This window comes from Hyperoodon ampullatus (genome assembly GCF_949752795.1).
Source record: "Hyperoodon ampullatus genome assembly, chromosome: 4".
In the NCBI taxonomy this organism is placed as follows: domain Eukaryota; kingdom Metazoa; phylum Chordata; class Mammalia; order Artiodactyla; family Ziphiidae; genus Hyperoodon; species Hyperoodon ampullatus.
The window spans coordinates 106,326,522-106,335,291 of record NC_136917.1 but is presented as its reverse complement, the minus strand read 5'-3'; positions in this window follow the sequence as shown (position 1 = coordinate 106,335,291).

The window sequence follows — 8,770 nt, the reverse complement described above, 5'->3', positions numbered from 1 at the left end:
GAATAAAGTTGTTGCTGATGTCCTGACATGAAGGCTCATACATGATTTCTTCTTCTTAAAGTGAGCAAGCTGGATGCTGCATTTTCAGTCTGCCTGAGTGACCTTCCCTTGTTCAGCCTATTGAGCATAAGTTTACTTTTTGTGCTATTTCTACAGTGGAAAGCAGACTGTGGACTTAGAATGTGGTGCCTTACTTATCTCCATTTCTTTCCAACTAAAAAGCAGCAAGCATTTCTCTCTACTCTATTTTATTTACGGAAAAGTTCAAACATAAAGAATAGAGAGAAATGTATTTCCACAATATCAATTCATGGCCAATTCCTACCTAACCCCTGCCTCCATCCCCATTACTTTTTTTTTCTTCCAGTTTTGTTCAGAGATAATTGACACGAGCACTGTAAAAGTTTAAGGTGTACAGCATAATGATTTGACTTACATAATTAAATGATTATCACAATAAGGTAGTGAACAGCCATCATATCATGTAGATACAAGATTAAAGACACAGAAAGAAATTTTTTGTCTGTGATGTGAACTCTCAGGATTTACTCTCTTAACAACTTTCATACGTAACATACAGCAGTGTTCATTATATTTGTCATGTTGGTAAGTGTATATTTATCATCCCAAGCACTTAGTTGTCTGGAAGTTTGTACCTTTTGACTACCTTCATCTTTCATCCCCATTACCTTTTTTACTTTTTTATTTTTTTAAACAGCAGGTTCTTATTTAGTTATCCATTTTATACATATTAGTGTATACATGTCAATCCCAATCTCCCAATTCATCCCACCCCACCCCACCCCCGCACCGTTTCCCCTCCTTGGTGTCCATACATTTGTTCTCTGCATCTGTGTCTCAATTTCTGCCTTGCAAACTGGTTCATCTGTACCATGTTTCTAGGTTCCACATATATGCATTAATATATGATATTTGTGTTTCTCTTTCTGACTTACTTCACTCTGTATGACAGTCTCTAGATTCATCCACGTCTCTACAAATGACCCAATTTCATTCCTTTTTATGGCTGAGTAATATTCCATTGTATATATGTACCACATCTTCTTTATCCATTTGTCTGTCGATGGGCATTTAGGTTGCTTCCATGACCTGACTATTGTAGATAGTGCTGCAATGAACATTGGGGTGCATGTGTCTTTTTGAATTATGGTTTTCTGTGGGTATATGCCCAGTAGTGGGATTGCTGGGTCATATGGTAGTTCTATTTTTAGTTTTTTAAGGAACCTCCATATAGTTCTCCATAGTGGCTGTGTCAGTTTACATTCCCACCAACAGTGCAAGAGGGTTCCCTTTTCTCCACACCCTCTCCAGCATTTGCTGTTTGTAGATTTTCTGATGATGCCCATTCTAACTGGTGTGAGGTGATACCTCATTGTGGTTTTTATTTGCATTTCTCTAATAATTAGTGATGTTGAGCAGCTTTTCATGTGCTTCTTGGCCATCTGTATGTCTTCTTTGGAGAAATGTTTATTTAGGTCTTCTGCCCATTTTTGAATTGGGTTGTTTGTTTTTTTACTATTGAGCTGCATGAGCTCTTTATATATCTTGGAGTTTAATCCTTTATCCATTGATTCATTAGCAAATATTTTCTCCCATTCTGAGGGTTGTCTTTTCATCTTTTTTATGGTTTCCTTTGCTGTGCAAAAGCTTTTAAGTTTCAGTAGGTCCCATTTGTTTATTTTTGTTTTTATTTCCGTTACTCTAGGAGGTGGGTAAAAAAGATCTTGCTGTGATTTATGTCAAATAGTGTTCTTCCTATGTTTTCCTCTAAGAGATTTATAGCGTCCAGTCTTACATTTAGTTCTCTAATCCATTTTGAGTTTATTTTTCTGTATGGTGTTAGGGAGAGTTCTACTTTCATTCTTTTACATGTAGCTGTCCAGTTTTCCCAGCACCACTTATTGAAGAGACTGTCTTTTCTCCATTGTATATCCTTGCCTCCTCTGTCATAGATTAGTTGACCATAAGTGCGTGGGTTTATCTCTGGGCTTTCTATCTTTTTCCATTGATCTATGTTTCTTCTTTTGTGCCAGTACCATATTATCTTGATTACTGCAGCTTTGTAGTATAGTCTGAAATCAGGGAGTCTGATTTCTCCAGCTCTGTTTTTTTCCCTCAAAACTGCTTTGGCTATTTGGGGTCTTTTGTGTCTCCATACAAATTTTAAGATTTTTTGTTCTAGTTCTGTAAAATATGCCATTGGTAATTTGATAGGGATTGTGTTGAATCTGTAGATTGCTTTGGGTAGGACAGTCATTTTCACAATATGGATTCTTCCAATCCAAGAACATTGTATATCTCTGATCTGTTTGTATCATCTTTAATTTCTTTCATCACTGTCTTATAGTTTTCTGCATACAGGTCTTTTTTCTCCCTATGTAGGTTTATTCCTAGGTATTTTATTCTTTTTTGTTGCAATGGTAAATGGGAGTGTTTCCTTAATTTCTCTTTCAGATTTTTCATCATTACTGTATAGGAATGCAAGACATTTCTGTGCATTAATTTTGTATCCTGCAACTTCACCAAATTCATTGATTAGCTCTAGTAGTTTTCTGGTAGCATCTTTAGGATTCTCTATGAATAGTATCATGGCATCTGCAGACAGTGACAGTTTTACTTCTTCTTTTCCAATTTGTATTCCTTTTATTTCTTTTTCTTCTCTGATTGCCATGGCTAGGACTTCCAAAACTATGTTGAATAATAGTGGTGAGAGTGGATATCCCTGTCTTGTTCCTGATCTTAGAGGAAATGCTTTCAGTTTTTCACCATTGAGAATGATGTTTGCTGTGGGTTTGTCATATATGGCCTTTATTATGTTAAGGTAGGTTCCCTCTATGCCCACTTTCTGGAGAGTTTTTATCATAAATCGGTGTTGAATTTTGTCAAAAGCTTTTTCTGCATCCATTGAGATGATGATATGATTTTTATTCTTCAATTTGTTCATATGGTTTATCAAATTGATTGATTTGCATATATTGAAGAATCCTTGCATCCCTGGGATAAATCCCACCTGATCCTAGTGTGTATCCTTTTAATATGTTGTTGGATTCTGTTTGCTAGTATTTTGTTGAGGATTTTTGCATCTATATTCATCAGTGATACTGGTCTGTAATTTTGTTTTTTTGTAGCATCTTTGTCTGGTTTTGGTATCAGGGTGCTAGTGGCCTCATAGAATGAGTTTGGGAGTGTCCCTTCCTCTGCAATTTTTTGGAAGAGTTTGAGAAGGATGGGTGTTAGCTCTTCTCTAAATGTTTGGTAGAATTCACCTGTGAAGCCATCTGGTCCTGGACTTTTGTTTGTTGGAAGATTTTTAACCACAGTTTCAATTTCATTACTTCTGATTGTTCTGTTCATATTTCCTGTTTCTTCCTGGTTCAGTCTTGGAAGGTTATACCTTTCTCAGAATTTGTCCATTTCTTCCAGGTTGTCCACTTTATTGGCATAGAGTTGCTTGTAGTAGTCTCTTAGGATGCTTTGGATTTCTGTGGTGTCTGTGGTAATTTCTCCTTTTTCATTTCTAATTTTATTGATTTGAGTCCTCTCCCTCTTTTTCTTGATGAGTCTGGCTAATGGTTTATGCATTTTGTTTATCTTCTCAAAGAACCAGCTTTTAGTTTTATTGATCTTTGCTATTGTTTTCTTTGTTTCTATTTCATTTATTTCTGCTCTGATCTTTATGACTTCTTTCCTTCTGGTAACTTTGGGTCTTGTTTGTTCTTCTCTTTCCAGTTCCTTCAGGTTTACGGTTAGATTGTTTATTTGAGATTATTCTTATTTCTTGAGGTAGGCTTGTATTGCTATAAACTTCCCTCTTAGAATTGCTTTTGCTGCATCCCATAGGTTTTGGATAGTCGTGTTTTCATTGTCATTTGTCTCTAGATATTTTTTGATTTCCTCTTTGATTTCTTCAGTGATCTCTTGGTTATTTAGTAACGTATTGTTTAGCCTCCATGTGTTTGTGTTTTTTATGTTTTTTTCCCTGTAATTGATTTCTAATCTCATAGCGTTGTGGTCAGAAAAGATGCTTGATATGATTTCAATTTTCTTAAATTTACTGAGGCTTGATTTGTGACCCAAGGTGTGATCTATCCTGGAGAATGTTCCATGCTCACTTGAGAAGAAAGTGTAATCTGCTGTTTTTGGATGGAATGTCCTATAAATATCAATTAAATCTATCTGGTCTATTGTGTCATTTAAAGCTTGTGTTTCCTTAGTAATTTTCTGTTTGGATGATCTGTCCATTGGTGTAAGTGAGGTGTTAAAGTCCCTAACTATTATTGTGTTACGGTCAATTTCCTCTTTTATAGCTGTTAGCAGTTGCCTTATGTATTGATGTGCTCCTATATTGGGAGCATATATGTTCATAATTGTTATATCTTCTTCTTAGATTGACCCCTTGGTCATTATGTAGTGTCCTTCCTTGTCTCTTCTAACATTCTTTATTTTAAAGTCTATTTTATCTGATATGAGTATTGCTACTCCAGCTTTCTTTTGATTTCTATTTGCATGGAATATCTTTTTCCATCCCCTCACTTTCAGTCTGTATGTGTCCCTAGGTCTGAAGTGGGTCTCTTGTAGACAGCATATATATGGGTCTTGTTTCTGTATCCATTCAGCGAGCCTGTGTCTTTTGGTTGGAGCATTTAATCCATTCATGTTTAAGGTAATTCTTGATATGTATGTCCCTATTACCATTTTCTTAATTGTTTTGGGTTTGTTTTTGCAGGTCCTTTTCTTCTCTTGTGTTTCCCACTTAGAGAAGTTCCTTTAACATTTATTGTAGAGCTGGTTTGGTGGTGTTGAATTCTCTTAGCTTTTGCTTGTCTGTAAAGCTTTTGATTTGTCCATCGAATCTGAATGAGATCCTTGCTGGGTAGAGTAATCTTGGTTGTAGGTGCTTCCCTTTCATCACTTTAAATATGTCATACCACTCCCTTCTGGCTTGTAGAGTTTCTGCTGAGAAATAAGCTGTTAACCTTATGGGAGTTCCCTTGTACGTTATTTGTCGTTTTTTCCTTGCTGCTTTCAATAAGTTTTCTTTGTCTTAATTTTTGCCAATTTGATCACTATGTGTCTTGGCGTGTTTCTCCTTGGGTTTATCCTGTATGGGACTCTTTGTGCTTCCTGGACTTGGGTGGCTATTTCCTTCCCATTTTAGGGAAGTTTCCGACTATAATATCTTCAAATATTTTCTCGGATTGTTTCTCTCTCTCTTCTCCTTTTGGGACCCCTATAATGTGAATGTCATTATGTTTAATGTTGTCCCAGAGGTCTCTAAGGCTGTCTTCATGTTTTTTCATTCTTTTTTCTTTATTATTTTCCGCAGCAGTGAATTCCACCATTCTGTCTTCCAGGTCACCTATCCGTTCTTCTGCCTCAGTTTTTCTGTTATTGATTCCTTCCAGTGTATTTTTCATTTCAGTTACTGTATTGTTCATCTCTGTTTGTTTGTTCTTTAATTCTTCTAGATCTTTGTTAAACATTTCTTGCATCTTCTTGATCTTTGCCTCCATTCTTTTTCCGAGGTCCTGGATCATCTTCAGTATCATTATTCTGAATTCTTTTTCTGGAAGGTTGTCTATCTCCACTTTATTTAGTTGTTTTTCTGGGGTTTTATCTTCTTCCTTCATCCGGTACATAGCCCTCTGCCTTTTCATCTTGTCTGTCTTTCTGTGAATGTGGTTTTTGTTCCACAGGCTGCAGGATTGTAGTTCTTCTTGCTTCTGCTGTCTGCCGTCTGGTGGATGAGGCTATCTAAGAGGCTTGAGCAAGTTTCCTGATAGGGCATCCCCATCACCTTTAAATCACAATTTCCCTGCTACTAGATGGATAAATTTCAAACAAAGAAACAAACCAAAATGAAACAAAAACCCAAACAGAATCTACACTTCCTAGAAGAGTAATGGAAATATTCAAAACTTGAAAACAAAGGTGTAGTATTTCATTAGGCACTACCCAGAAGTGAACGTTAACAGGAAAGATTACAGTGACTTGTTTACATAAACACAATCTCTTTCATTTTGCTGCTGTTATTAAATTGGAAAGGCTCTGTACTTACCCACATGCTATGCCAAAGTTTCCCACAAGAGTATTAGAAATTCCTCTCTTGCTTTAGGACAATCTTCTCTCTTCTTTAGGCTCTGCCCCAGTGATCTTAATGTTTTAGGAAAAATAAAGAATATCAGACTGCCTGATCTTAGGAGTAAAGGAAGAGAAGGGCAATTAGGAGGGTGAGCGAGTGACCAATAAATATGTGTGGGACTGGGAATAATTTTGCAGTCTAATAAAACAAATGATTAAGTTCCCTGACTAATTTATAGTTCTTATTTCTCAAACACATTAGCACACACATATCCATATAGTTTTAGTTTTCAGGGCCACAAAGACAAAAAGGGGTGGTAGTGGGGGATGGGAATAAACCACATCTATGCTCACAAAAACATACAATGTCTTTCTTACTTTAAGATATGACATGAAACTACTCCTTCAGCTACTGACACAGGTTTCTCACATTCTAAATACAGCATTGCAACGATATTCAAAAACAGTTAAGCCCCTTGCAGTTCTATTTGATTTATACAATTAGCATTGGCTCTAATATCCTTTCCTAGTTTTTTTTTTAACCAGTTGTCAGGTTACAACTAAGAGAAGAAAAGGAGTTGCCTGCAGTAAATACCTAGCTTCTCCAAAACAGGGTACTACTAAAGGAAAGGAAGTAAAAAAAAGAAGAAATAGCATTTAAAAAATATCCTTGATCTAAATTTAACCCCCCAAAATTGAAACATTTTTTCTTTTATTTTTTAGGACTATTGAAAATTAAGGTGTAAAGACAACTTATTGAGGAGCAAATTCTATAAATCCATGTTCAATTCAAAATGTCTTACTCAATCACCACTATACTGAAGACCTGGTACTAATTGTTAGGTGGTGGTGATGATGGCAATGAGGACATGAAAATGGCTATTTTGCAGTCCTACCTCAGGGTCCTTAAAGTGTAGTAGCACGATTATGACGTAGACAAATACAGCCCCTTCTCAATGATAGTAACCTTGAGTAGGGCCCAGTAGGGAGCTGGGTAATATTTCTTATCCCTGAGTGCTGATACCTGGTACTAGTGTAGATAAGACCCTTTAGGTAGCTTGAAACCAATGGAAGACCCAAGGTTCATTCAGCCCCAACTAGCCATGGTTTAGTCCAAAGGCTTAGTGTCTCTTCTGCTAGCCAGGGGTATGTGGTCAACATGAAGGTAATTCCAGTGGGGTCTTTTTAAAATCACTGTTAAAACAACAAACAAATGAATAAACAGAGTTGGCCTTAGTTCTGTTACAACCATGACTGGGAGTGATTTTTTACCACCTCATCCCTTTTTTATACCAATTCATCAAGAGTGAATAGAACTATAATATTATATAAAGTACCATATGGTCATTTCCAACACAGTTTTACAGCAATTTAACCAGGTGGAAAGATCTCATTTGTGATTCAGTAGATCTAGTGTTTCAGAGCTCAGGTTCTGAAATCAGAATCCTAGCTTTACTGCTTGCTACTGAGTATTCTTGGGAGAGCTACTTCAATCTATTTTACCCTGAGTTTCATCCTTTGAACGGTGAAGAAAGTAGGTGTAGCTACCTGATAAGGTGGTTTTGAGGAGTAAATTAGTTACTCCATGTGAAGATTATAGCAGTGTGACTGGCCTCTGCAAATTGTTCAATAAATGTTAAGTTATTACTTAACTGACACATGGAATAGGCTAGTTGGGGGATATAACATTTGTGTGAACTTGTATTTGTTATTGATACTGAGGGAGGGCATGCTGTAGGTAGATGGGATGTGACTGGGCAAAGTAGAGGAACACAAAGTACAAGGTGTATCCAGAGACCAGAAAAAGAGCATAGCTTGGTTGGCTGGACAAGAAGGTGAATTAACTGAGATATGAATTTGTAAGAAGATTAGCAGAGGGTCTTGAATGTCAAGCTGAGTAATCTGTATGTAATAGAGTCCAAAATTTTTGAGTGGGAGAGTAAAATTATCAGAGTTGTATAACTTTAATCTGGAAATTATTTGTGATTTTCATAATGAGGACTTTATGAGGTCCAAATTAAAATATATTGAAACACAAGGGGGTCAATTCTAATAGTGAGGCTCAAATGTCTACCCTTGAGTAGCTACATCAGATTTAAGATTATAAGGGTAAATTCCTCACCATGTTCCCAGATGGACAGATAGTATATCATGTATATCGTATGTATCATATAACATGTTATATGAGATGTAATACATTTATGTATTACATTTTTCTGTGTAATTCTGGAGCAGGGCCTGGGAACCTGTGTTTATAAAAATCTGAGGTTTTTCTGATGATTATCATTAGGTTTGGAAGTTTTTGCAAATGTAAAATTTATAGGACTTGGCCAAGGTCTTATAGGTTGGATGGCGTGGTGGGATGAAAGAGAAGCAGCAACTCTATAAAGCAGTGACTTTAAAATATGAATGAGCTTAACAGTCATCTGGGAGCCTGTTAAAATGCAAACCAGAGATTCCCACTCAATAGGTCTGGAGTAGAAACCCAGGAATCTGGATTCTTATCAAGAGTTGTCTTGAGTTTGGCAGTTTTCAAACTTTAATGTTCAACATACCCACTTGGAGAACTTTTAAAACGTAGACTGCTGGGCCCCGTCCTTCCTCCCACCCCACCCCTCCTGTCTGCCCCCATGCCACCTCCCTGTCTTGGGCAGGCCCAAGAATTAGC